The following is a 27,587-nucleotide window of genomic DNA, read 5'->3' on the forward strand; positions in this document are numbered from 1 at the left end:
GCGACCATCCATTGCTCTCAGTAGTGCCAAAAACAGAGAAACGGAGGCTTCAGAAGAGTGAAGGCGTGTATTGCGATTCGTTGCAGCGGAAGAAATACGGGGAACGGAAATTCATTAACGAATGGCACAAATGTAGCGAGAGCACTACATGTCCGACGCTCAGTCCGATCTCTGGGAGAATGGCTGCCACCGTAAATTGCCGATATTCAATAACAAGGTCATCGACGTGCTGGACACTGGTATCGGTAATGAGGTGTGGCGTTCCAGGCCGTGCGTCTTCGGCCAACGACAACGGCTTATGCCACGCCTTGACTCTTGCAACGTACATGCAGTGCACTCCGTACACTTGGCCATTCTTCGATGAATGTCCGTTCAAAGTACTCATTTCGCCGTCAGGAAAGGCACTTCTACCTCTGCTCTTTTCTGTGTTTCCCTGTTTTCAGCACCACTGAGTGCAGTGGAGGCTAGACGCATACACGTGCTCGCTCTGTCTTCACGTGGCTGTGCGCCCGACCCTCTAGAGGCGAGGTCGAGGCCTCAGCCTTCTTATGGGGACCACACTTTCTCCGTAGGCAGTGGCATTACGATCCCTTCAGCGGTTTTCATTGTACAGCCTCCGGCTCGTTTCTTCTTGAATGCTCCTGATACTTTTGATTTGTTAAGCCAAACTCAAAAAATGGTTCAAATGGGTCTGAGCACTATGGGACTTAACTTCAGAGGTCATCAGTCCCCTAGAACTTATTAAACCTAACTAACCTAAGGACATCACACATATCCATGCCCGAGGCAGGATTCGAACCTGCGACCGTAGCAGTCGGGCGGTTCCTGACTGAAGCGGCTAGAACCGCTCGGCCACCCCGGCCGGCAGCCAAACTCACTGTCATATATATGATACTTATAGCAGTAATCATTTGCGTAAAAAGTGCCGTTGCCGGTACATGTTCTTGCACTCCCATCTGTGAATGAATCCTGCTCTTGTGTCTGTTCTGCTTTCTAAGAACTGTTTACATTTCACAGTTCTACGCGCTAATGCTGTGATAAGGTAAACTGCGATATTCAAACTCAGGCAGCTGCCTTTGATCAAATGCGATCAAAACCAGCTCCCTGTTAGTGGGTGTACGATGTATAATTGAACGACACAGCTTCTCCGACTATTGCACGTACTTGTTAACATTTTTAAATACTCAGAGCAGGCAATGCAGTGAAGGGACTTCGGTGAACGCACTCTTCACAGTTAAGCGTTGTCCTGAAGTCGAATCCTTTAGTGCTCAAAACTTACATTTCAATGAATCATTTTATTTAACTTCTGTTTACTGCAATAGTTGACAGTAAAGCGCAAAAAGTCAAATAATCTACCAGTGATCGTAAATGTTGTTTCTTCTGTTATATGCGCCACTACACCTGTATTTTTTGCACAGTGTAGATAGCTAATGTCGTACATTACATTACAGTATTTCTTTTTGTACTTCTATTTCATGGTGAATGATGTGTATCCTGATAATGCGTGTAAAAAAACAGTCTTATGGCATGAATGGCTGGGAGATCCCGGCTCAGCTACTTATACTCCGCGCCCCCAGGCGCTTTTTCTCCGCGAAGATTCGTATGTGTAAGTGTATCTGTCAAGTGTAGACAACTGTAAAGTTACGCGTGTAGTGTAGTGTGGTGTGGTGAGGTGTTCGCGCTGGAGATGCTGAGAGAACCGACGCCGGAAAATAGCCTATTCTCTCTAAGAGCAGCAAGGAGACGGCCGGCTCAGTGTCCCCATCCGCCGCACCGATCACCATCACCAGTTAATTAGTTAGTTCCACGTATCATCTGAATAATTCTTTCATCGAATTGATGTGAAACGAGTCAGCTTACAGGATACGTATACTACACACACTATATATATATATGTACATATTGTTGTGGTCTTCAGTCCTGAGACTAGTTTGATGCGCTCTCCATGCTACTCTATCCTGTGCAAGCTTCATCATCTCCCAATACGTACCGCAGCCTACATCCTTCTGAATCTGCTTAGTGTATTCATCTCTTGGTCTCCCTCTACGACTTTTACCCTCCACGCTGCCGTCCAATACTAAATTGGTGATCCCTTGATGCCTTAGAATATGTCCTACCAACGGATCATTTCTTCTAGTCAAGTTGTGCCACAAACTTCTCTTCTCCCCAACCTATGCAATACCTCCTCATTAGTTATGTGATCTACCTATCTAATCTTCAGCATTCTTCTGTAGCACCACATTTCGAAATCTTCTATTCTCTTCTTGTCCAAACTATTTATCGTCCATGTTTCACTTCCATACATGGCTACACTCCATACAAATACTTTCAGAAATGCCTTCCTACACTTAAATCTATACTCGATGTTAACAAATATCTCTTCTTCAGAAATGCTCTCTTTGCCATTGTCAGTCTACATTTTATATCCTCTCTACTTCGACCACCATCAGTTATTTTGCTCCCCAAACAGCAAAACTCATGTACTACTTTAAGTGTCTCATTTCCTAATCTAATTCCCTCAGCATCACCCGACTTAATAGGACTACATTCCATTATTCTCGTTTTACTTTTGTTGATGTTCATCTTGTATCCTCCTTTCAAGACACTATCCATTCCATTCAACTGCTCTTCCAAGTCCTTTGCTGTCTCTGACAGAACTACAATGTCATCGGCGAACCTTAATGTTTTTATTTCTTCTCCATGGATTTTAATACCTACTCCGAATGTTTCTTTTGTTTCCTTCACTGCTTGCTCAATACACAGATTGAATAACATCGGGGATAGGCTACAACCCTGTCTCACTCCCTTCCCAACCACTGCTTCCCATTCATGCCCCTCGACTCTTATAACTACAATCTGGTTTCTGTACAAATTGTAAATAGCCTTTCGCTCCCTGTATGTTACCCCTGCCATCTTCAGAATTTGAAAGAGGGTATTCCAATCAACATAGTCCAAAGCATTTTCTAAGTCTACAAATGCTAGAAACGTAGGTTTGCCTTTCCTTAATCTACTTTCTAAGATAAGTCGTAGGGTCACTATTGCCTCACGTGTTCCGATATCTCTACGGAATCCAAACTGATCTTCCCCAAGGTCGGCTTCTACTAGTTTTTCCATTCGTCTGTAAAGAATTCGCGTTACTATTTTGCAGCTGTGACTTATTAAACTGGTAGTTCGGTAATTTTCACATCTGTCAACACCTGCTTTCTTTGAGATTGGAATTATTATATTCTTCTTGAAGTCTGAGGGTATTTCGCCTGTCTCATACATCTTGCTCACCAGATGGTTTTGTCATGACTGGCTCTCCCAAGGCTGTCAGTAGTTCTAATGGAATGTTGTCTACTCCCGGGGCCTTGTTTCGACTCAGGTCTTTCAGTGCTGTGTCAAACTCTTCACGCAGTATCATATCTCCCATTTCATCTTCATCTACATCTTCCTCCATTTCCATAATACTGTCCTCAAGTACATCGCCCTTGTACAGACCCTCTATATACTCCTTCCACCTTTCTGCTTTCCCTTCTTTGTTTAGAACTGGGTTTCCATCTGAGCTCTCGATATTCATACAAGTGGCTCTCTTTCCTCCAAAGGTCTCTTTAATTTTCTTGTAGGCAGTATCTATCTTACCCCTAGTGAGATAAGCCTCTACATCCTTACATTTGTCCTCTAGCCATCCCTGCTTAGCCATTTTGCACTTCCTGTCGATCTCATTTTTGAGACTTTGGTATTCCTTTTTGCCTGCTTCATTTATTGCATTTTTATATTTTCTCCTTTCATCAATTAAATTCAATATTTCTTCTGTTACCCAAGGATTTATACTAGTTCTCGTCTTTTTACCTACTTGATCCTCTGCTGGCTTCACTACTTCATCCCTCAAAGCTACCCATTCTTCTTCTATTGTATTTCATTCCGCCATTCCTGTCAATTGTTCTCTTATGCTCTCCCTGAAACTCTGTACAACCTCTGGTTTAGTCAGTTTATCCAGGTCCCTTCTCCTTAAATTCCCACCTTTTTGTAGTTTCTTAAGTTTTAATCTACAGTTCATAACCAACAGATTGTGGTCAGAGTCCACATCTGCCCCTGGAAATGTCTTACAATTTAAAACCTGGTTCCTAAATCTCTGTCTTACCATTATATAATCTATCTGAAACCTGTAAGTATCTCCAGGCTTCTTCCATGTATACAACCTTCTTTTATGATTCTTGAACCAAGCGTTAGCTATGATTAAGTTGTGCTCTGTGCAAAATTCTACCAGGCGGCTTCCTCTTTCATTTCTTACCCCCAATCCATATTCACCTACTATGTTTCCTTCTCTCCCTTTTCCTACTGCCGAATTCCAGTCACCCATGACTATTAAGTTTTCGTCTCCCTTCACTATCTGAATAATTTCTTTCATTTCATCATACATTTCTTCAATTTCTTCGTCATCTGCAGAGCTAGTTGGCATATAAACTTGTACTATTGTGGTAGGCGTGGGCTTCGTACTTATCTTGGCGACAATAATGCATTCACTATGCTGTTTGCAGTGGCTTACCCGCATTCCTATTTTCCTATTCATTATTAAACCTACTACTGCATTACCCCTATTTGATTTCGTGTTTATAACCCTGTAGTCACTTGACCAGAAGTCTTGTTCCTCCTGCCACCGAACTTCACTAATTCCCACTATATCTAACTTTAACCTATCCATTTCTCTTTTTAAATTTTCTAACCTACCTGCCCGATTAAGGGATCTGACATTCCACGCTCCGATCCGTAGAGCGCCAGTTTTCTTTCTTCTGATAACGACATCCTTCTGAGTAGTCCCCACCCGGGGATCCGAATGGGGGACTAATATATATATTACCAGTTTAAAATAGAGATTCCTGAATAGAATCGAAGGAGTTGTCCACGTGAAATTATTTTAAATTTAATTTAAAGCGTGCTTGGCGAACTGTCAGACACTTTATGTTATTGGGCAAATGTTCAAAGAGTTTTGTTGCTACATATCGATCTCGTTTCTGAGTCTCTGACAGCTTTAACAATGGTTAATAAAAGTACTTTTTCCCTCTAGTGCTGTAGGTGTGGACCACTGTTCTTCTCAAATTGTGACGGGTTACATACGACGAATTTCATTAGCGAATATATGTGTGACGCGGCAGTTAAAGTGCCTATCTCCTTGAAGAGTTCCACGGGTGAAAATCACACGTTATTCTTACTTCTCACTTTTGTGCAATCAATACTTTCTTTATAAGTGATGATTTCCCCCAGAAAATTGTTGCTTAAGGCATTATCGAGTGGAAACATACAAAATATGTGGTGAGACTGTTACATTTGTTTCCAAAGTTAGAAATTATACGGAGAACACTAGTGGCTGAATTTAATTGTTTAATAAGCTCAATAATATGCTTCTTACCGTTCGTTTTCATCAATTTATACATCCAAAAATTTTCTGCATTGTACCCTATTTACTAACTCCTGCTCGTCTGCTACATCAACTGTTGGTATAACTATTTGTTGTATGGAAATAAATGTATTTCTTCGACTTTTGTAGTCCTGTCTTCCTCAGTTGCGTGTAATATTACGGTATATTGATAATTTTTACTTATGGACCGTCTGACAGCAACTGAATAAAACACAATTTTAGTGCCATACGCGTTTCGCCTTTATTTTCTGCAAGGCATCATCAGTGGCAGGCTGCGTAGACAGTTTCTTACATATTACGCTCCTGTTGCATTTTTGGTGTTGTTCTTCTTCCTATGAGCGCCAATTTGCTGTTTTTTCCACATTCCACAGCACTATGCACTGAACGCTTGTTTTAATGCAATGCATTAAAACAAGCGTTCAGTGCATAGTGCTGTGGAATGTGGAAAAAACAGCAAATTGGCGCTCATAGGAAGAAGAACAACACCATGCATTAAAACAAGCGTTCAGTGCATAGTGCTGTGGAATGTGGAAAAAACAGCAAATTGGCGCTCATAGGAAGAAGAACAGCACCAAAAATGCAACAGGAGCGTAATATGTAAGAAACTGTCTACGCAACCTGCCACTGATGATGCCTTGCAGAAAATAAAGGCGAAACGCGTATGGCACTAAAATTGTGTTTTATTCAGTTGCTGTCAGACGGTCCATAAGTAAAAATTATCAATATACCGTAAAATGTATTCCTTTTTTTAATTTAGGGAGAATCCATTTTCAGAGAACCGCTTAACAATGCTTCGGAAAATATCATTTACTAATTCTTCTGCTGCTTTCGCTCTAATGGATCTTACTATAACACTAGTGTCGTCTGCAAAAAGTACCAATTTTACTTATTGAACGTTAAGTGGTAGTGCCGCATACCGTCACTTCATGGGACCTAGGAGAGCGTTTTCGAATGGAATCCACAGGGCCGTTGTGTGTGTGAGAGACAGCTATCGTTTCTGTCCGACGCTTCTCGGTCAAGTGAAGGCCATTCCCAATTAGGAACGGACAAGATAAGAGAAAAGAGACGGTAGCATCCGTCGTTGTCAGCCGCTGTAGCTCCGCGTCGCACACCGTGGGCTGTAGCTGGCGGCTGGCGGGTAGCGGGAGTGCAGGCTTCCTGGACGCTGGAGAGAGCTGGAGTAGCCTGGAAAGTGAGCTTCCCGGGTCCCGGCGGCGCACTTTCGCTGACAGCCTGATCACGCACCTGCCAGCCTCACCAGCGCGCTCACGCACTCTCCCATTACACAAACACGCAACGCCGTCTTCGCGAGTGCACGTCGCACCTTACGTGAATACAGTGCCTAATTTCTGCACAGTGCGGCATCTGAACCTGCACCAGCACTCTACCATGTGGTCACATCCGCTACAGATCGCCGCCTAATTTGCTTTACAGAGCGAGCCACGTTCTGTGCTAAGGCGCGGATTTCTAGCACCTTGCCACCTAGTAGTAGTTCCATCGTACCGGAACGATTTTCTATAGATGATCACGACAGTATCGCGAGAACAGCCGACCAGTTTCGCCGCTTCCAAGATACTCGTTCCTGGGCGCCTGCCATAACGATCTGCCGTTTGTCAGGGTCGGCTACGTCAGTGGATTTGACAGACAGAAAAAAGATAGTTGTTCGTTTAGTAGCATTAACTAATGCTTCGACTCAACATGATCAATATCTTATTCCTGTAGATTCTGCAGCGTGCACAGTTTGCAAGGAAAGGAGAGGACACGGTGACAAGTGAAAGCGTCGAGTCGGGTCATTACGCTCCCTCTTGTGACGCGACTGGTAGCGCGGAAAAAAGAGAGTCCAGTTTCAATTTTTATCCGATATACTTTCATCAGAACCAGAACTGTGACTTATTCCGCATTCAAACATTATGACCTGCCTACAACAAAATAACCCCCACTGTAGAAATCAGCATCGTTCCTGGAAACGTTGATCATGCGAATTTAGGCTCTCTTTCTGCACATAGGGTATTCTTATATAGCGTGTGATCAAAACTATCCGGATACCCCAAAAACATACGTTTTTCATATTAGGTGCATTGCGCTGCCACCTACTGCCACGTACTCCATATCAACGACCTCAGAAATGGTGAGAGAGCAGAATGGGGCGCTACGCCGAACTCGTGGACTTCGAACGTGGTCAAGTTATTAGGTGCCACTTGAGGCATACGTCTGTACGCGAGGTTTCCACACTCCCAATCATCCCTAGGTCCACTGTTTCCGATGTGATAGTGAAGTGGTAACGTGAAGGTACACGTACAGCACAAAAGCGTACAGGCTGACTTCGTCTGTTGACTGACAGAGACCATCGACACTTGAAGAGGGTCGTAATGTGTAATAGGCACACATCTATCCAGACCATCACACAGGAATTCGAAACTGCATCAGGATCCACTGCAAGTGCTATGACAGTAGGGCGGGAGGTGAGAAAACTTGGATTTCACGGTCGAGCGGCTGCTCCTAAGCCACACATTACGCCGGTAAATGCCAAACGACGCCAAAAACGTTGTGTGGAGTGACGAATCACGGTTCACAGTGTGGCGACCCGATGGCAGCGTTTGGGTCTGGCGAATGCCCGGTGAACGTCATCTACTAGCGTGTGTAATGCCAATAGTAAAATTCGGAGTCGGTGTTGTTATTGTTTGGTCATGTTTTTCATGGAGGGGGTTGCAAACTTTGTTGTTTTGCATGGCACTAGCGCAGCACAGGCCTACATTGATGTTTTAAGCACCTTCTTACTTCCCACTGTTGAAGAGCAATTCGGGGATGGCGATTGCATCTTTCATCATCATCGAGCACCTGTTCATAATGCACGGTCTGTGGCGGAGCGGTTACACGACAATAACATCCCTGTAATGGACTGGCCTGCACAGAGTCCTGACCTGAATCCCACAGAACACCTTTGGGATGTTTGGAACGCCGACTTCGTGCCAGGTCTCACAGACCGACATCGATATCTCTCCTCAGTGCAGCACTCCGTGAAGAATGGGCTGCCATTCCCCACGAAATCTTCCAGCACCAGATTTAATGTATCCGTGCGAGAGTGAAAGCTGTCATCAAGGCTAAGGGTGGGCCAACACCATACTGAATTCCAGGATTACCGATGGAGGGCGCCACGAACTTGTAAGTTCAGCTGTTAATCTTTCCTCAGCATCTGGCAACGTTGAAATTCTAAATTCTACTTAAGTTACTTTAATAACAGTTACTATTTGTATTAAACACAGGCCAGATTAGTCTTTAATAACTTTGCTCGCCACGCTGATTTTGGGTACAGGGCCGGAGGGTGTGGCCGTGCGGTTCTAGGCGCTTCAGTCTGGAACCGAACGACCGCTACGGTCGCAGGTTCGAATCCTGCCTCGGGCATGGATGTGTGTGCTGTCCTTAGGTTAGTTAGGTTTAAGTAGTTCTAAGTTCTAGGGGACTGATGACCTCAGATGTTAAGTCCCATAGTGCTCAGAGCCATTTGAACCATTTTTTTGGGTACAGGTTGGAATCAAAAACTGACAAATATTGGAAACATTGAAAGCAGAACTCAGTTTAGTGTCTTTGTATTTTAGTGCAATCCACACGAAAGCTCAAATTCATGAAATGTACGCACTTTTTTTTTCCTTGTACAGCCAGCCGAGCTTGTGGTCTCCGTCTGCTAGGGTTACGCGTTCACGGCTTTGCTATAAAGTGTCCACAACGACCGCCTCCTGACAACAACGGTGTTACTTTTCTCACTTAGGGCGCACAGCGATGGGAACACCATTTCTTAGCACTGCCGGCTCAAGCAGCATCCTCACGTAGCACCAATTCTCAAATCTCTTTCAGAATTTTAATTCAGTTCGAATACTATTTTTTTCTATATTACGTTATGGTTTCTAGAATATAATGTCGAAATTAGGAGTCTCTATTTGATTAATTACATCCACTAGAACTTTTTTTCACTAAAACTATTCGTAACACTTCTGATCCGAACTTTCCACTTCCTCCCCTCTTTACCAAGCAGTACTTATTAGCCTGGAAATTAACTGCTAACAGGGACGTGGTGCTGGAATTTTTACTTCCTAACTTATTTCTAAAGTGTAAATACTTCAGATTATTCTGGGCTAAAACTTAAATCTTCATGAAAATCTCGAAAAATAAAAAGTAACGCAACAGAAACTTCAGGGTATCGATTTTATGGTACAATATATTTGTTATTACATTTTCGTGTTTGTAGCTTTGAAATCTTGCCCCTCTAAAAATTACGAAAAGCCCGGAATTTTTGCAGAAAATAATATATTCATCATCGTCAAACGCAGCATATGATACTCTTACATGTAGCTGCAAAGTTTAAATTACAAATTCTATTATACACTGGTGTGAAAAAGGTAGGCGCGAAAGTAGCTTTCGCACGATTTATCACTGCCAAGAAAAATTTGTCCATGAAACTTGGACCACACATAGAAAGAAGTGCTACTGCATAGCACGGAAGGTAACTGAAAGAAATACGAAATGAGAAGTACAGAATGCCACTTTTATTCAAAGACAGTAATTATACTGAAATTACCGCGATTTATTATGGTCCTATGGACTTTACAAAAGATAGGGCACGGTTCTTAATGCAGTGCAACGTGCTCCGATGCTGGCCACAAGCCTGGTAAAGACTTCTTGTGCTACGCCGCGCCATTCCTCCAGAAGCGCGATCAATATCTGCTGGATGGTCGTCAGAACCTGTGGACGCAAACGTGTTCGGTGGAATATATGTCTGGGGAATGGGCAGGTCATTCCATTCGCCGAATATCCTCTTGTTCCAGGACATTCGGTGGATGGACTCGCCTACCCGTTCCCTGACTTCTCATAAAGCAGGTGTGGCATGCGGTGGGAAGACGCCTTGCAGTACATGCACTTGCATCAACGACCATCCAGCTGGTAGAGGAATGGAAGGCTCTATCACAAGAACTCCTTAACAACCTTGTAGCCAGCATCGAAGCACGTTGCACAGCACTGAGAACCATGTTCTCCTTGAAAGGTCTCTGTTGGATTCCTTTCATGTTAATTTCTTAAATCTGTTGTCATTTACGGGATAAATTCCTCTTCTAAATTTACTGTGGTGTTTCTGACTATCTGGGAGGAGACTGAGCAGTGGAACATGTTACTTTTACACATAAACAGGAACGATTTGTCACACTACTACACTTTAAAACACAGTTTATATGTAATTCATGTCACACAGTCTCATACAGAACCTACATCCGCTTTCTTTTATATACTGTATATGATAAGATAATGTCATCCCCCTTCCCTTCTGTGTGAAAGGATGAATGAGCAAATGTATTTCTAGTTGCATGATTGATGGTAGCAGACAAGCCTGTCTGCTAGAGAACAGTAGGACCAACGCCGGAACAGGTAGCTATGCTTTCTAAAAGCAGAGAAGTTTCTATTCTTAGTATGGTCCTGTCCGTCCCTTGTCATGTTGGTATAGGAAGCTGCCTCTCTGGTCTCTTCCATTTGTATCTGTTAAGCACCCTCGGTAGGGGCCCAGGCCAGTCTGTCCGCGGCGAGTGTCTGAAGTGGTAAGATCTCCGGCTAAGCGCGTCTCTGCTAAGTCCATAGGACAATGGATTTCTTAAGTTCAGCCTAACTGAAAATTTAATCACCTTTATTTCAGGTTTATATCTAAAATATCTAATGTTATCTTAAATTGCAACGCAGTGTAATTCGAGTGTGAAGTTCAGAATATCTTCCAGTAGTTGCTTTGTCACTACTTTGTGAGTAAAGTGGAACCACGTGTGGATGATCCGTAACTCTAACTAAGATCATCAATCTTAAATGCGAATGTGCGTGAGATTATAACGTCTCGTCTTGACAATATTTTTCAATACAGCAACTTTTCTTTATGTTCAACCCACGTGGGATGTACTTTGTGAGACCAGTACCACGTGCTTATACAACTGTTTGACCCATCAGGTTAATAGTAAGACGATAATAACCAGTTCGACGTTTTTCTTTTGTAATTTGTGTTTCGATGTAATTTATTTTAATTATCAAAATTATTGTGGAGTTACACTCTTTGTGTAAACCAAGTTGACCACGTGAAGCATGTAGTGTAATCGTCAAAGTAGCCCTCAGCTATTCTTTTCAGGAAGATTTCACAGAGAGTTAGTGTGAATTTAGTATACCAGTGTGTGGTAATTTCATGACGGACAGGATTGCGCTACGAACGTAACTCCTTTGGGTGAAAATTGAATCGGTTGGTTGTGATTAATTTCCTCTTGCATATGTTTCAACGTTCTTCGTGTGTTATTTTATGAATGCAGTGTTGTATGCAGTCTCCCAATCTTGGCTCCATATTTGATGTGTTCCGTAAGATTACAAACTCACATTTTCACAATCGTAAATAAGGCACCAGTTTAGTTAAGAATCAAATTCAATATGCTCAAATTTTAACGGAACAATGATCAATGTTAAAATAAATGTCCAAATATAAACTGGTTTATTTCTTTTTATTTAAATTGTCTTTTTACATATACATCACCTGTTATCATAAGATGACTACTTCTTCTTCTTCATGTGCCGTCTCCTCTAAGAAGGTTGGCTGTCATCATGGCAATTTCTGATCTTGATTTGGCTGATCTAAGGAGTTCTGACGTTGAACAGTTGTACCAATTTTTTAAATTGTCAATCCAGGATGTCCGTCTTCTACCCCTCGTTCTCTTCCCACAAATTTTCCCTTCTAGTATTATTTGCAATATTTTGTAATTTACTCCCCTAATAACATGGCCTAAATATTGTAGCTTCCTTACTTTAATAATTTTAATTAATTCTTTTTCCTTTCCCATTCTTCTTAGGACATCTTGATTAGTAATCCTCGACACCCAACTAATTCTAAGTATTCTTCTATATGCCCACATTTCAAAAGCTTCTAAACTGTTCATGTCCTTCTTTTTCAATGTCCACGCTTCCATTCCGTATAATAATTTTGAGAATACATAGCATCTTAGCAACCTCATTTTTGTGTTTAAACAAATGTCTCTCGAACAGAATGCATTTTTCATCTTATTAAAGATACTTCTGGCCTGTCCTATTCTCGATTTAATTTCTTCTGAGCTTTCAATCTCCTCATTTACAATTGTTCCGAGATATTTAAATTTACGTACTTGATCGACTCTTTCCCTATTGATTGTAAGATTTTCTTGTTGGTGTGTTTTAGATATCACCATGAACTTAGTCTTGCTTACGTTAAGAGTCAAGCCAAATTCTTCACTTTTTTCTGCGACTTTGTCAAGAAGTAATTGTAGATCTTCGAGGTTTCCAGCTAGTAGTGCAGTGTCATCAGCAAACCAAACATTGTTAATGTTTAGCCCATTCACTTTAATGCCAGCTATTTCATCTGATAGAGCTGCCTGGATTATGTCTTCTGAATACATATTAAACAATAAGGGTGAGAGAACGCAACCTTGTCTCACACCCCTCTTTATTTCTATATCATTCGATAACTCATTTTCTACCTTCACGGTTGCGGTTTGATTGTAGTAGAGGTTATATATAATGCGGATGTCTTTCTTATCAAGTGTTTTCTTTTCTAACAATTCTATGAGATGATCATGACGAACTTTGTCAAATGCTTTATTATAGTCCAGGAAGCACACATATAGTGGCTGGTTAACCTCCATACATCGTTGCGCTAATATGTTAAAAGCAAACAATGCTTCTCTTGTACCGAGGGAACTTCTAAACCCGAATTGTGTTTCACTTATACCTTCTTCTACTTTTTTGTATATTCGTTGGTGTATAACTTTTAGAAATATCTTTAACGTGTGACTCATTAAGCTTATTGTACGGTGATCATTACAAGTTTTGGCATTAGCCTTTTTGGGTAATGTAACAAAGGTAGATGTCAACCAATCCCTAGGAATAATTCCCGAATTATAAATATCATTAAACAATTGTACAAATATATCTATATGGTCTATTCCTATGAGTTTCAGGATGTCATTTGGTATCTTATCCGGTCCAGGGGCTTTTCCTGTCTTTGATTTGTTGATACTACTAAAAGATTATAATTAATGTTAGTCTGGTTGGGAATTTGGTAAGCTAGACTGGATACCTGGTGAAACAGTTGCTCAGTAATGCAAGGTTAACTTCCCCAGAGAGCTCACAGCTTTTAACCCGCTTTTATTGTCTTGGATTTCAGCACCGCTTTCAGAACAAATTAATGCATCAACTTTACATCCTGTCTTTTATAATGTCCAGAGCACCATAATAAACCGCGGTGACTTCAGCGTACTTAGTGTCTTTGAATAAAAGTGTCAGTTTTATTCGTATCATTGCGTACTACTTCTAATTACCTTCTGTTCTATCCCAGGTATTTGGGTGTCACTCTCGACCGTACACTAACCTACAAGGAACACTGTCTGAAACTGAAGCAGAAAGCATCCTCCAGAAACTGCCTTCTTCGGAAACTGGCGGAATCGAACTGGGGTACACATCCACAAACATTTAAGAACAACAGCTCTTGCCTTATGCTATTTTGCAGGAGAGTATGGTAGCCCAGTGTGGTACAATTTAGTACATGCAAAGCAGGTTGATGTAGCCTTAAATGACAGCTGTAGGATTGTTACAGGCTGCCTAAGGCCAACCCCCATGGACAAAGTTCAATGTCTCGCTGGGATTGTTCCATGTGACATCAGAAGAGAGGTCGCCGCTAACATCGATAGGCATCCACTCCTTGGACATCAACCTTCCAAGCCAAGACTGAAGTCCAGGAAGAGTTTCCTAACAACTTCACAGCCCTTAGAAAGATCAGTTGCGGCTACCCGACTCACCAAGTGGAAAGAAAGATGCCAACACCTCTCAAACTGGATGACACCATAAGAATCCCTGCCGCCTGGACACATGGAGAAGTGGGTCATCTGGAAGTCCTTGAACAGACTACGGACCGAAGTCGCAAGATCGAGGGACAATCTCCTTAAATGGAAAGGCGCGTAATGGGGCCCCTTAGGGAAATGGCAGCAAGAGAGGGGAAGAAAACCAATGTGCACTCCGTGTGCATACCGGGGGGAGTCATTCCAGATGTGGAAAGGGTCCTTCCGGATGCCATGAAGGGTACAGGGTGCACCCATCTGCAGGTGGTCGCTCATGTCGGCACCAATGATGTGTGTCGCTATGGATCGGAGGAAATCCTCTCTGGCTTCCGGCGGCTATCTGATTTGGTGAAGACTGCCAGTCTCGCTAGCGGGATGAAAGCAGAGCTCACCATCTGCAGCATCGTCGACAGGACTGACTGCGGACCTTTGGTACAGAGCCGAGTGGAGGGTCTGAATCAGAGGCTGAGACGGTTCTGCGACCGTGTGGGCTGCAGATTCCTTGACTTGCGCCATAGGGTGGTGGGGTTTCGGGTTCCGCTGGATAGGTCAGGAGTCCACTACACGCAACAAGCGGCTACACGGGTAGCAGGGGTTGTGTGGCGTGGGCTGGGCGGTTTTTTAGGTTAGATGGCCTTGGGCAAGTACAGAAAGGGCAACAGCCTCAACGGGTGCGGGGCAAAGTCAGGACATGCGGGGACCAAGCAGCAATCGGTATTGTAATTGTCAACTGTCGAAGCTGCGTTGGTAAAGTACCGGAACTTCAAGCGCTGATAGAAAGCACCGAAGCTGAAATCGTTATAGGTACAGAAAGCTGGCTTAAGCCAGAGATAAATTCTGCCGAAATTTTTACAAAGGTACACACGGTGTTTAGAAAGGATAGATTGCATGCAACCGGTGGTGGAGTGTTCATCGCTGTTAGTAGTAGTTTATCCTGTAGTGAAGTAGAAGTGGATAGTTCCTGTGAATTATTATGGGTGGAGGTTACACTAAACAACCGAACTAGGTTAATAATTGGCTCCTTTTACCGACCTCCCGACTCAGCAGCATTAGTGGCAGAACAACTGAGAGAAAATTTGGAATACATTTCACATAAATTTTCTCAGCATGTTATAGTCTTAGGTGGAGATTTCAATTTACCAGATATAGACTGGGACACTCAGATGTTTAGGACGGGTGGTAGGGACAGAGCATCGAGTGACATTATACTGAGTGCACTATCCGAAAATTACCTCGAGCAATTAAACAGAGAACCGACTCGTGGAGATAACATCTTGGACCTACTGATAACAAACAGACCCGAACTTTTCGAATCTGTATGTACAGAACAGGGAATCAGTGATCATAAGGCCGTTGCAGCATCCCTGAATATGGAAGTTAATAGGAATATAAAAAAAGGGAGGAAGGTTTATCTGTTTAGCAAGAGTAATAGAAGGCAGATTTCAGACTACCTAACAGATCAAAACGAAAATTTCTGTTCCGACACTGACAATGTTGAGTGTTTACGGAAAAAGTTCAAGGCAATCGTAAAATGCGTTTTAGACAGGTACGTGCCGAGTAAAACTGTGAGGGACGGGAAAAACCCACCGTGGTACAACAACAAAGTTAGGAAACTACTGCGAAAGCAAAGAGAGCTCCACTCCAAGTTTAAACGCAGCCAAAACCTCTCAGACAAACTGAAGCTAAACGATGTCAAAGTTAGCGTAAGGAGGGCTATGCGTGAAGCGTTCATTGAATTCGAAAGTAAAATTCTATGTACCGACTTGACAGAAAATCCTAGGAAGTTCTGGTCTTACGTTAAATCAGTAAGTGGCTCGAAACAGCATATCCAGACACTACGGGATGATGATGGCATTGAAACAGAGGATGACACGCGTAAAGCTGAAATACTAAACACCTTTTTCCAAAGCTGTTTCACAGAAGAAGACCGCACTGCAGTTCCTTCTCTAAATCCTCGCACAAACGAAAAAATGGCTGACATCGAAATAAGTGTCCAAGGAATAGAAAAGCAACTGGAATCACTCAATAGAGGAAAGTCCACTGGACCTGACGGGATACCAATTCGATTCTACACAGAGTACGCGAAAGAACTTGCCCCCCTTCTAACAGCCGTGTACCGCAAGTCTCTAGAGGAACGGAGGGTTCCAAATGATTGGAAAAGAGCACAGATAGTCCCAGTCTTCAAGAAGGGTCGTCGAGCAGATGCGCAAAACTATAGACCTATATCTCTTACGTCGATCTCTTGTAGAATTTTAGAACATGTTTTTTGCTCGCGTATCATGTCATTTCTGGAAACCCAGAATCTACTATGTAGGAATCAACATGGATTCCGGAAACAGCGATCGTGTGAGACCCAACTCGCCTTATTTGTTCATGAGACCCAGAAAATATTAGATACAGGCTCCCAGGTAGATGCTATTTTTCTTGACTTCCGGAAGGCGTTCGATACAGTTCCGCACTGTCGCCTGATAAACAAAGTAAGAGCCTACGGAATATCAGACCAGCTGTGTGGCTGGATTGAAGAGTTTTTAGCAAACAGAACACAGCATGTTGTTATCAATGGAGAGACGTCTACAGACGTTAAAGTAACCTCTGGCGTCCCACAGGGGAGTGTTATGGGACCATTGCTTTTCACAATATATATAAATGACTTAGTAGATAGTGTCGGAAGTTCCATGCGGCTTTTCGCGGATGATGCTGTAGTATACAGAGAAGTTGCTGCATTAGAAAATTGTAGCGAAATACAGGAAGATCTGCAGCGGATAGGCACTTGGTGCAGGGAGTGGCAACTGACCCTTAACATAGACAAATGTAATGTATTGCGAATACATAGAAAGAAGGATCCTTTATTGTATGATTATATGATAGCGGAACAAACACTGGTAGCAGTTACTTATGTAAAATATCTGGGAGTATGCGTACGGAACGATTTGAAGTGGAATGATCATATAAAACTAATTGTTGGTAAGGCGGGTACCAGGTTGAGATTCATTGGGAGAGTGCTTAGAAAATGTAGTCCATCAACAAAGGAGGTGGCTTACAAAACACTCGTTCGACCTATACTTGAGTATTGCTCATCAGTGTGGGATCCGTACCAGGTCGGGTTGACGGAGGAGATAGAGAAGATCCAAAGAAGAGCGGCGCGTTTCGTCACTGGGTTATTTGGTAACCGTGATAGCGTTACGGAGATGTTTAATAAACTCAAGTGGCAGACTCTGCAAGAGAGGCTGTTGCGAAATCTCTAGCTGAGCTCACGGTCAGGCAGCCATCCCAGCAGAGGAGAGGCTCTGTGCTATCTTGCTCCTGTCAAAAGCGATCGAGAGCGCTTGCTTCTCCACAATCCCTTATACACTCCTGGAAATGGAAAAAAGAACACATTGACACCGGTGTGTCAGACCCACCATACTTGCTCCGGACACTGCGAGAGGGCTGTACAAGCAATGATCACACGCACGGCACAGCGGACACACCAGGAACCGCGGTGTTGGCCGTCGAATGGCGCTAGCTGCTCAGCATTTGTGCACCGCCGCCGTCAGTGTCAGCCAGTTTGCCGTGGCATACGGAGCTCCATCGCAGTCTTTAACACTGGTAGCATGCCGCGACGGCGTGGACGTGAACCGTATGTGCAGTTGACGGACTCTGAGCGATGGCGTATAGTGGGCATGCGGGAGGCCGGGTGGACGTACCGCCGAATTGCTCAACACGTGGGGCGTGAGGTCTCCACAGTACATCGATGTTGTCGCCAGTGGTCGGCGGAAGGTGCACGTGCCCGTCGACCTGGGACCGGACCGCAGCGACGCACGGATGCACGCCAAGACCGTAGGATCCTACGCAGTGCCGTAGGGGACCGCACCGCCACTTCCCAGTAAATTAGGGACACTGTTGCTCCTGGGGTATCGGCGAGGACCATTCGCAACCGTCTCCATGAAGCTGGGCTACGGTCCCGCACACCGTTAGGCCGTCTTCCGCTCACGCCCCAACATCGTGCAGCCCGCCTCCAGTGGTGTCGCGACAGGCGTGAATGGAGGGACGAATGGAGACGTGTCGTCTTCAGCGATGAGAGTCGCTTCTGCCTTGGTGCCAATGATGGTCGTATGCGTGTTTGGCGCCGTGCAGGTGAGCGCCACAATCAGGACTGCATACGACCGAGGCACACAGGGCCAACACCCGGCATCATGGTGTGGGGAGCGATCTCCTACACTGGCCGTACACCACTGGTGATCGTCGAGGGGACACTGAATAGTGCACGGTACATACAAACCGTCATCGAACCCATCGTTCTACCATTCCTAGACCGGCAAGGGAACTTGCTGTTCCAACAGGACAATGCACGTCCGCATGTATCCCGTGCCACCCAACGTGCTCTAGAAGGTGTAAGTCAACTACCCTGGCCAGCAAGATCTCCGGATCTGTCCCCCATTGAGCATGTTTGGGACTGGATGAAGCGTCGTCTCACGCGGTCTGCACGTCCAGCACGAACGCTGGTCCAACTGAGGCGCCAGGTGGAAATGGCATGGCAAGCCGTTCCACAGGACTACATCCAGCATCTCTACGATCGTCTCCATGGGAGAATAGCAGCCTGCATTACTGCGAAAGGTGGATATACACTGTACTAGTGCCGACATTGTGCATGCTCTGTTGCCTGTGTCTATGTGCCTGTGGTTCTGTCAGTGTGATCATGTGATGTATCTGACCCCAGGAATGTGTCAATAAAGTTTCCCCTTCCTGGGACAATGAATTCATGGTGTTCTTATTTCAATTTCCAGGAGTGTATGTATCTCTCTCACAGCGACGGAAAAACGCATGGCCGCGAGGGGTAGGCGCGCGGTCAAAGGCGCCTTGTCACGGTCCACGTGGCTCCCCCCTCGTCGGAGTTTCGAGTCCTCCGTCGGGCTTGGGTGTGTGTGTTGTCCTTAGCGTAAGTTAGTTTAGGTTAGAATAAGTAATGCGTAAGCTTAGGGACCGATGACTCCCAGTAGTTTTGTCCCATAATACCTTACCACAAATGTCCAAAATTTCCAAAAAAAAAAAAAAAAAGGCATGAAAGCTACCCAACATTCCATTTTTAGCCGTATCCAGCCGCAAGACAGAAGGAGAGGGTGTTAATGTTGTGAAGGAAGGCGCCGCCGCCGGCCCTCCGCTCACCTGCTGCACTAGGTGTGGGCGGCTGACGTCAGAGGCGCGCTCCCGCTCCTACAGACTCCGCAGCGGCCGCATCTCCGGGCGATCGCCGTAGCTCCTGCAACACGCCACACGCACTATAAATTGACCGGCTCTTTGTCCTCAACGGTACCATATTTTTTGTCATAATATACTACGACTAGTTTCGGATGCTGTTACCAAATCATTAATCAAGTCTCAGACCGAAATATCTACTTCTTTAACTGTGGGTAGACGCTGTTTCCAAGAACGCCCACCCGTTAGCAACAGCTGAATTTTATACGAGGGCTGATTAACAAAGACTGAGGAAGATTTTTTCCTGTAGCTTCCCAGATAGTTTCCCATCAGTACATCACTATTTGAACTATTTGGAAAGAGCACTTTTTATGTATGATGTCCATAGGCAGCAGCACTCTCGTACGAGTAGGCGGGTAGCACTGTTCTATTTTGTAGACGCTCTTTGCATTTCGCGTACGAAACAATGGAGTTGATGCGAGACGAGTAGTACGGTGCAATAAATTTCGGTGTTCGTTTAAATCATACAGGCCGGCCGTTGTGGCCTAGCGGTTCTAGGCGCTTCAGTCCGGAACCGCGCAACTGCTGCGGTAGCAGGTTCGAATCCTGCCTCGGTCGTGGATGTGTGTGATGTCCTTAGGTTAGTTAGGTTTAAGCAGTTCTAAGTTCTAGGGGACTGATAACCTCAGATGTTAAGTCCCATAGTGCTCAGAGCCATTTTTGAAACCATACAGCCACTGAAACTTACCAAAAACTGCAGGAAGCGTACGGCGAACTTGCACTACTTCGTGCAACTGTGTGTAGACGGTTCAAGAACTTCAAAGAAGGCCGACTTGTCTATGTTAAGAAAGGTGAGCCTGGTGTTTTGGCTTCTACTGTGACCGAACATCAACACAGCTGCTGTGATTTTACGTGAGGATCAGCGGATAGCATCACGTAACCTCGGTGATTCGTTTTTGGAGAGGATCCGCCTTGAGCAAAACACAATTTTCATTTTTATTCCCCAGACATGTTTCACTGAAATTTCAGCATCATCTGTGGGTTTCTTGTTATCCTCTATATAGCAGAAAAATGCTTTTTACTGTTTGTACACATATAGATTTAAGTTTTTAAAACAGTATTTACATATTTGAAAAATATGGTCAAGGCAGACCCTCTCCAAAAACAAACAAAACGCACAGAAGAGCTTCATCTTCAAGACGATAATCTCAGTGAAGTGTTGAGAAGTTCATACGGCAGTGTCTATACGACTGTGCATGATCATCGCTATATGACCCGTATTTGTGCACGTTGGGTGCCATGTCTGTTGAATCCCGAACAAAAGCCTGTGCGAATGGGACAAGACGTGAGAGGCTGAGTATCTTTTCTGATGGAGCGGATGAATTTCTCGAATCTATTACCACCGGTACTGAGACGCGGCTGCATCATTATGATGAAGGAAAACGAGCCAGCGCAGTGTGGGAATCGCCAGGTTCCCCAACACCAAGGAAGGCGGAAGTTATCCCATCTGCAGGGAAAGCGATGGTCATCACATTTTTTGACTGTCATGGAACGATTCACCAGCATGCAGTTCCCTCTTAGCTGCTGTCACAACAGCACACTACACCTCCATATTGGCTTAACTGTGGAAGCGCATTGCAAGGAAGCGACCAGAATTTACTTGGACAAACTGGCGACTTCATCATGACAACGCTTGGCCTCAACTCGCAAATCAAGTCGTGCATCTTCTGGGTCAGTGCAGCATTACCTGTGCACCGCATCCACCTTAAAGCCCCGATCTTGCACCCTGTGATTTTTTGAAATTCCCATCACTAAAAGCAAAGCTTCGGGGTATTTGATTTGAAAACTTTGAAGTGCTCAAGGAAAGTGAGGCAATTTTCAAGCACCTGACAAAGAATGGCCTGCACAATGTGTTCGAGGACTGGCAGATACGCTATAAAAAACGCTTTCAAGTAGGAGGGTTGTGCTTCGAAAAAGATCATGTAAACATCCGTGAAAAAAAAATCTGTGAAAAAAAAAATCAATCTCAGTCTTTGTTGATAGCCGTCGCATATCCGTGAAGTCATTTAGAGCCAGGGGTATTTCTATAATTCCAAATTTATAATGGAACAATATGTCTCAATAGATTCGGCCGTTATAAAGCCAAAACTGCAAGCCGCGCACGAAATTCCAATAAAACTAGTGTCCACAGTAGCACCACTGCATCAAACACTGTGAGACACACGGACTGTCTTGAAGCCGTACCCAAAGTTCTTGTCGCTACTGAACTTCTGCTGTCGAAAAGGGGTTCTTTCCTTCGAAGAAGAAAGTAATAAAAGCTACAAATAGAAGTTCACCTGAAGAAGTTACCTGTTACGGGTTTGAAATTTCCCATACACCAAAATTACCTGGCGAAATTGCCCATTAAGTAACACATAAAGTTTGAAACTAGGGCAGTGTTACAGTTAAGTTGGGATCAACTGTTGTGATCAACATCACCAACAGTTGTAATGACCCTTCTTCATGTCGCAGGAGAAACGGACCATTTCGACCTTTTCATGTGACTGGAAAATGTCGATGTTAACTCTATTTCACTGGTGTCCAGAACTCCAGAATTATACAGCTGACGTCGAAGCATTGTACAATTGGGAGAAACCTTTCGCGATCGCTTACGATAACAAATAATACCGGAGGAAATTAATATGGACCCTTTCGTAATTCCAACATTGCGTAAGCGCAATGGACCAGTAACTATATTTTATCATTCATCTAATTTCTTGTCACAGTTACATACATATTACTTAATGGTAATTAGTTCCGAACGAGTTCATTAATTTTCGAATCACTTCCTGCGTGTTTATTATGTAACTGTTAACGTAATATATAAAACTTTCGGTCTGTTCTTAAATTTATATTCGAATTGCCTGTCCTTGGCACAACTTTCATACACTAGGTCAAATATGCTAAGTCACTTTGCTACTAGCGAGGAACTGCCAAGTCACTAGAGAAACACCTGAAGTAGGATGGAAATGAACACCAAAGTTCAACTGAAAGAGAAATAAGAGCTCATCCGTCTTGTTCAGACTAATTTTTCACTTCGATTCATTCCAACATCATGCTGCGTATAGCCTCTCACGAGACAGAAACATCAGGTTCGCAGGACCTTTCAAGATACAAAGTATCACGAGGATTCAGTTACGATGAACTACTTCACTTGATTGTAATACATAATTATAATTTAATATAAGCGAGATAAGCAGTTTCATATTTAAATAGGTTGCGAATAAGTGTTTTATATAATGAGCAGGAAACTCCGCCACGCACCGTACGGTCATTTGAGGAGTGTGTGTTTAGGTGTAAATTAAAGTGAAGAGACCACGCTGCAGTCCTGGTTCGGAGACCACGTCGAACTGCACATCCTCCATCACCTGTTTCGCGGCGACTCATTGAGAGTTTTGAGATTTCAAGACTAACAACTCCGGGTACACTGATCGGTATCCGGTACGTGTTATAGCTTTCTTCAAACTGATGCGCTTGTCTGTTTGGCAAAGCATTGCTGGGTGCATATTGACAGGAGGAAGTGTTTAGCTGGAGTCTTATATGGGAGATAAGCGTGAGCGGTAAACAGAACAGACAAAAAAGACAATAGCAGATGTAATTTTTTAGGCTTCTTCGACGGACCTGTTAGAAATAAACTTCTCTGGCTTGCCGGCGGGTCATATTGTGCAAATCCCACAATAGTTCGTCGATACAATTTTTCGACATCTTCAGGTGGTAGTAGCTGCTGTTGTCCTGCTGCAATACGCGAACGATAACAATCGCGCGACAGCGGCGAAATTTACCCGGCCAGGTGCAGGCAATATGCGTGTGCGGGAAGACGTTCGCAGGAAAGCGGCGCTCCCAGTGCCCCCTTCTGGGAGCCGCAGAAAAGCGTGCGTTATGGGCAACGAATGTGCTGCCGGACGCTGTTCTGAGCGAATTAAATCTCAGCAGTGCGCTGCGTCGGGTCCTGAATCGGAAGTTCTTGTTTCTCCTGTTTTAACTCAATAGCAGCCAGTGCTGGATTCCAGGCGGCGCTTTACTGAAAATTTTTAACATTGTGCAGCCCTGTCAGTAACTGTGATAATTGAACATGTAACACGTCAGCCTCAGTTGCAAATAGAAACCAATCTTTATCCAGGTTTCAGCCAAAATAAGTTGGCTTTCTTCAGAAGCCAGTGACGCTAAACTATTGCACTGGCTTCTGAAGAAAGCCAAATTACATGTTCTTTAGTGAAAACCTGCGTTCGCCGCACGAATATGTATGGCTTCTCAGAAATAGGATCCTGAGGATAAAACTCCAGTCTACTCGTAAAATATGCGATGCCCGAAGTCCACGCAATGCTCCGCTACCGCCGTTTTATGAAGTTGGCCCAGGTGTGTATGGCGATGGTGTTCAGAACATCGTTCTTGTACGGTACGGCACGTCTGCCCAGTAAAGGTTTCGGTCATTGGTATGGGATCTTATAAAGCGAACAGCGTTCTTGACCGAACTCAACAAATTCCTCAATTTTGCTGGTGGCCGAAAAACACACTTGATGTCGTGTCTGTTTGAATACAGTTCAAATAAATGGTTCAAATGGCTCTGAGCACTATGGGACTCAACAGCTGAGGTCATGTCCCCTAGAACTCAGAACTACTTAAACCTAACTAACCTAAGGACATCACACACATCCATGCCCGAGGCAGGATTCGAATCTGCGACCGTAGCAGTCGCGCGGTTCCGGACTGAAGCGCCTAGAACCGCTCGGCCACCGTGGCCGGTTGAATACAGTTCTGAGGTGTTATAGCTCACCCGACAGACTATCGGCATCTGAGACCACATGTGCTCTATTTACCAAAGAGCGTAAGAAACTACGGCGTTGTGCAAGATGATGACAGCTGGTGGCCTGCAGATAAAACTCCGAGTTGCTTTGCAGTAGACACTATTTCCCAGTGTACCGTTGACTTTTTTCTAACTATGACATTCAGGAAAGGTAAGATGCCGTCTTTTTTCACTTCCATAGTGAACTGTATTTTCGTATGGAGTGAGATCAGATGCAGGAGAAACATAGATAATGTCTCTATCCATGGGGCCACACCACAAACACGTCGTCCACTTGCCGCTAGAAGCAGAGAGGTTTGAGGCTTGCTGCAACCAGTGCTTTTTTCCTCAGTCTTCTATAAAATAGTTGGCCACCATGGGAGACAGAGGAATTCCCATGGCGACACCGCACACTTGTTCAAAATATTGGTTATTGAATAAGAGTAAGTTGAGGTATATTTTAGCACTCCGTCTTCAGGCCACGAGTGGCCTACCGGTACCATTCGACCGCCGTGTCATCCTCAGTGGGGGATGCGGATAGGAGGGGCGTGGGGTCAGCACAACGCTCTTCCGGTCGTGATGATGGTATTCTTGACCGAAGCCGCTACTATTACGTCGAGTAGCTCCTCAATTGGCATCACGAGGCTGAGTGCATCCCGAAATATGGCAACAGCGCATGGCGGCCTCGATGGTCACCCAGTCAAGTGCTGACCACGCCCGACAGATCTCACGGGAACCGGTGTATCCACTGCGGCAAGGCCGGTAAGCTTTTGAAATGTGCTGTTACAGGAGAATGCTGAAGATTAGGTGGGTATGTGCAGTAACTTAATGAGGAGGGACTGAACCGAATTCGCATTAAAACTTAAATGAGAGAAGCGATCGACTGTTAAGACAGATCCTGGGGCCTGTAGCTTGATCTAAGAAAGGAATCTTACAATAACTGAAATTTGCGGCCCATGAATTTATAAGCAGAGGCATTTGTACCCTGATAATCTTCAAAGCCGAGAATGTGTGTGTGCTAGAAAACTTTTGACATCGACTACACGTGTCTGGCTCCTGGAGTGGCAACATTCGTGCGTGCTGGCGAGGTGAACTCTGTCCTTTACGGCAGAAAGGTGTAATAATGATTAGCGGAAGCGGCCGGCACCTGCGACGGCGTACATCTCGCCGCCTGCTGTGACACGCGGCTTTCTCGCGCGCGAAAGCTGCACTGCGCAGCCTTGCGTTAGGCAGGGAAAGCACCGGTCAGTGCTACCAAGCGGCGACAATTGCAGTCTAACGAAGACATGCCACACCGCCGGCTGACCACTGGTCAGGATCCAAGCAGCAAACGCGTATCAGTTGTTCAAGAAAACAGTGCATATACTACATGGCATTTCGTCCTTGAAGTAGAGAAATCTTCAGGAGTAAAATTAACTTTGGACAAAGCCCAAAGAAGTGCTGTAAGACAGTTACTGTTCTCAATATATGAAAATTATCCTGGAGATAACGTCGAAAGCTTCCTGTGGCTGCACGCGGATGATAATGATGATGGTGGTGATGATGATGATGATGATGATGACGCTGCTCCTGCTGTACTCGGAGAAGTCGCGAAGCTAGAAAACCACAGCGTAATGTGGAAAGACATACGGAGTATCGACGCTCGCGCAGGGATTGGCAGTAGACCCTCAGCATGAACGGTTATAGAGTATTACCCATAAATAGGCGGGAAGACCTGTTACTCTATGATTACATGATTACCAAATAATAATTGGAATAACTGTACCGTGTGAATGGGAATAACCGAACGGTTTAAATCGATACCAGAATTTCACTTCTGAAAACTAGTATTTTTCGGTATTTATTTGATCTCGGTTGTAACAGATATTTTATTTTTTACTGATGAACGATTAAAAAATCATAGAAATTTACCATGGCAATGGTTCTAAGACCTTGGTTTTTAAACAAACTTTTTAAAAAACGAGTTTAGTAGGAAGTTCGTTGGATTCTGAAAGATTCGTATCTTCTTTGACTAATGTTGTTTCTGATTGAAAAAGTCAGCTAAAACAGATCAACAAATCGAAAAAAAAAAAAAAAAAAATGGTTCAAATGGCTCTGAGCACTATGCGACTTAACTTCTGAGGTCATCAGTCGCTTAGAACTTAGACGTAATTAAACCTAACTAACCTAAGGACATCACACACATCCATGCCCGAGGTAGGATTCGAACCTGCGACCGTAGCGGTCTTGCGGTTCCAGACTGCAGCGCCTTTAACCGCACGGCCACTTCGGCCGGCATCACATTTTGGCTATTGTGTAACCTGTCTATTAGAATCTTTTATATACTATTTTTTTATTCTGTCAGTAAAAAATTAACAGTATTCCAATTACAGTTAAAAAGTAAATATATGTATTTTGACTAAAACATGGGTTTTTCATTCGAAATAATTAAAGACAAATCATTACTTTTCGAGAAAAGCATGGAACACTAAGCGGACTAAGTTTTCTTTTATTTATGTATTTTATTAGATATTTTGGGTATGTGTACACTGAAGCGACAAAGAAACTGGTATACGCATGCGTATTCAAATACAGAGATACGTATGCAGGCCGAATACTGCACTGCGGTCGGCAACGCCTATATACTCTTAAGACAAGTGTCTGGCACAGTTGTTAGATCGGTTACTGCTACTACAATGGCAGGTTATCAAGATTTAAATGAGTTTGAACGTGGGGTTATAGTTGGCACACGATCGCTGGGACACAGCATCTCTTAGGAAGCGATGAAGTAGGGATTTTCCCGTACGACGATTTCACGAGTATACCGCGAATATTAGGAATCCGCTAAAACATCAAATCTCCGACATCGCTGCGGCCAGAAAAAGATCCTGCAAGAACGGGACCAAAGTCGACTGAAGAGAATCGTTCAACGTGACAAAAGTGCAATCCTTCCGCAAATTGCTGCAGATTTCAGTGCTGGCCCATCAACAGGTGTCAGAATGCAAACCATTCAGCGAAACATAATCGATATGGCCTTTCGTCGCCGAAGGCCCACTCGCTTACCCTTGATGACTTGCACGACACAAACCTTTACGCCTCACCTAGAGCCATCAACACCGGCAGTGGACTGTTGATGATTGGAAACATGTTGCCTGGTCGGACGAGTCTCGTTTCATATTGTATCGAGTGGATGGGCGTGTACGGTTATGGAGACAACCTCATGAATTCATCGACCCTGCACATCAGCAGGGGCTGTTGAAGTTGGTAGGGGGCGTGTGCAGTTGGTATCATATGGCACCCCCGATACGTCTAGATACGACTCTGACAGTTGATGTGTTTGTAA

General features: G+C 44.1%; 1 protein-coding gene across 2 annotated transcripts in view; it reads right to left on the reverse strand.

The window, feature by feature from the left end:
* LOC124595643 (diacylglycerol lipase-beta-like) overlaps nucleotides 1–27,587 on the reverse strand; it is an 855,670-nt gene that overhangs the window by 244,799 nt on the left and 583,284 nt on the right. For both annotated transcript variants that reach the window (XM_047134491.1, XM_047134481.1), the window contains exon 3: nucleotides 19,414–19,507. The gene's annotated coding sequence lies outside the window, so the exon portion shown is untranslated. The remainder of the gene's footprint in view (nucleotides 1–19,413; nucleotides 19,508–27,587) is intronic.

The sequence above is a fragment of the Schistocerca americana genome, chromosome 1 (assembly GCF_021461395.2).
Source record: "Schistocerca americana isolate TAMUIC-IGC-003095 chromosome 1, iqSchAmer2.1, whole genome shotgun sequence".
In the NCBI taxonomy this organism is placed as follows: domain Eukaryota; kingdom Metazoa; phylum Arthropoda; class Insecta; order Orthoptera; family Acrididae; genus Schistocerca; species Schistocerca americana.